The sequence below is a fragment of the Mobula hypostoma genome, chromosome 23, assembly GCF_963921235.1.
Source record: "Mobula hypostoma chromosome 23, sMobHyp1.1, whole genome shotgun sequence".
In the NCBI taxonomy this organism is placed as follows: domain Eukaryota; kingdom Metazoa; phylum Chordata; class Chondrichthyes; order Myliobatiformes; family Myliobatidae; genus Mobula; species Mobula hypostoma.
The window spans coordinates 38,834,926-38,838,051 of record NC_086119.1 but is presented as its reverse complement, the minus strand read 5'-3'; positions in this window follow the sequence as shown (position 1 = coordinate 38,838,051).

The window sequence follows — 3,126 nt, the reverse complement described above, 5'->3', positions numbered from 1 at the left end:
CTGCCATCTTCAGGATTTATTGTCCCTCATTGTCCATTCACTTTAAAGCCGTCTTTCCAGTCCCATCGCCCTTAAAACACTAAACAACCATTTCCTCCCCTGATCACTCTCCCCACATTCCAATAAACCTTTAACACTGTTCTCTACCAGTCCTATTTTGTGTAATTGTTGTAACATCTGTTGCCTTTCCTGTGCAAATTTCCGGCATGAAATAAGGATATGCTCTACTGGTTCAGTCTCCTGATATAGATCGCAAAAACCTGTTGGATGCTTACTTATGATGGCCAGAGTGCCATTAAGGTTGTTGTGCCCAATTCTCAGTCTACTTATAATTACTTGCTCCTTCCGCTTTACTCCCCTACTTCTTCCCATATCTACTCTGTTCTGAATTGAATGTAAATGTCTTCCTTTTATTGCTCTATCCCAATACTGCTGCCACTGTTGATTTATCCTTCTCCACACTATGCTCTTCCCCTCTGATTTTGATAGTTTAATATTGACCTCTATCGATCCTTTTTTGACGGCTGCTTTTGCCAGCCTATCTGCTGTCTCATTTCCCATAATACCCAAATGTGCTGGAACCCACATGAATGCGATATTTTTGCCTTGTCTAGTCAGTCTTGAATTTGCAAACAGTATTTCATAAAGCAGAGCCTGGTGACCTCTAGCTGTACCCGCCGTAATGCTTGCAAGGGCCGAATCAGAATCGCTACATAATCACAACATTATTACAATCAACCTGCTCACTCCATTCTAGCGCTAACAATATGGCAAACATTTCAACTGCATATACACTCAAGCAATCAGGTGTTCTCTTGCTAATTTCCACTTGATAACTTGGTACAACAATTGCAGACCCTGTTGCACCTGTTTCTGGATCTTTGATCCATCCATAAAAATCTGTATACCTTTATACTTACATTCCCTATAACTATGATATTCACTGAGTATATCAGCCGTCTTATTACTGTGCTTAATGTTAAGCAATTCCAAATCTACAGAGGGATTTTCTAATACCTAGAAAGGTCTGACAGGCCACACCACACTTGGACAAAACTCTTTATCGTATACACCCATATCTTTTGCTGTTTGCTCTCCTGTCCAGCCAAAACTTTCTTTTTGTGTCCTCTCCTTCTCCCAGCATGTCTGCAGTGCCCTTTTTGTAGGATGGCTATCACCATGCCCCCTTAAATTAATCCAGTAATTGGCCTCCAGCTGTTTATGCCGCAACCCCAATGGCATTTCATTTGCTTCAACTTGGAGTGCACACACTGGGGAAGTTCTAACCGCTCCCAAGCACACCCTTAGAGCCCGAGCTTGCACAATATCCAGTTCTGCCAGCACAGTTTTGCTGCTGACCCGTATACAATTCCATAGTCTACTCTTGATCTTATTAACGCTACATAAATATACTTCAGTGATGCAAAATCAGCACCCCATTCCATCCAGCAAGACACCTCATGACATTTATCATATTTTTACATTTACTAACTACATATCTAACATGTTCTCTCCATGTTAATCTCAAATCAAAGTGCACTCCCAAAAACCGAAAACTTTCAACTCTCTCCAGGTTGCTTCTATACAGATTCTCCAAAACCCTTCGGCAGGACCCTCCTCTGTTACCAAAACACATCACTTCCTACAATAATAAAAGCAGTTGCTTTGGTTTCAAACCTATTCTGGTGGCTCTGTGGAACAATCCATGTTCCAAACCTATTCTGGTATCTGTCCCCCACTTTTCCTTCGCTACATCGATGACTGCATGCATTGGCGCTGCTTCCTGCACGCATGCTGAGCTCGTTGACTTCGTTAACTTTGCCTCCAACTTTCATCCTGCCCTCAACTTTACCTGGTCCATTTCCGACACCTCCCTCCCCTTTCTAGACCTTTCTGCCTCTATATCTGGAGACAGTTTATCTACTGATGTCTACTATAAGCCTACTGACTCTCACAGCTATCTGGACTATTCCTCTTCTCACCCTGTCTCTTGCAAAAATGCCATCCCCTTCTCGCAATTCCTCCATCTCCGCCGCATCTGCTGTCAGGATGAGGCTTTTCATTCCAGGACGAGGGAAAAGTCCTCCTTTTTTTAAAGAAAGGGGCTTCCCTTCCTCCACCATCAACTCTGCTCTCAAACGCATCTCTCCCATTTCACGCACATCTGCTCTCACCCCATCCTCCCACCACCCCTCCAGGAATAGGGTTACCCTTGTTGTCACCTACCACCCTACCAGCATCCGGGTCCAACATTTAATCCTCCATAACTTCCGCCACCTCCAACGGGATCCCACCACTAAGCACATCTTGCCCTCCCCCCACCCTCTGCTTTCCGCGGGGATCGCTCCCTACGCGACTCCCTTGTCCATTCGTCCCCCTCCATCCCTTCCCACCAATCTCCCTCCTGGCACTTATTCTTGTAAGCGGAACAAGTGCTACACCTGCCCTTACACTTCCTCCCTCACCACCATTCAGGGCCCCAGACTGTCCTTCCAAGTGAGGCGACACTTCACCTGTGAGTTGGCTGGGGTGATATACTGTGTCCGGTGCTCCCGATGTGGCCTTCTATATATTGGTGAGACCCGATGCAGACTGGGAGATTGTTTGCTGAACACCTACGCTCTGTCCGCCAGAGAAAGCAGGATCTCCCAGTAGCCACACATTTTAATTCCACATCCCATTCCCATTCTGATTTGTCTATCCACTGCCTCCTCTACTGTAAAGATGAAGCCACACTCCGGTTGGAGGTACAGCACCTTATATTCCGTCTGGGTAGCCTCCAATCTGACGGCATGAACATCGACTTCTCAAACTTACGCTAATGCCCCACCTCCCCCTCGTACCCCATCCGTTATTTATTTATATACACACATTCTTTCTCTCTCTCTCTCCTTTTTCTCCCTCTGTCCCTCTGACTATACTCCTTGCCCATCCTCTGGGTTCCCCCCCTCCCCCTTTTCCTTCTCCCTAGGCCCCCTCATGATCCTCTCATATCCTTTTGCCAATCACCTGTCCAGCTCTTGGCTCCATCCCTCCACCTCCTGTCTTCTCCTATCATTTTGGATCTGCCCCTCCCCCTCTCAAATCCCTTACTAGCTCTCCCTTCAGTTAGTCCTGACGAAGGGT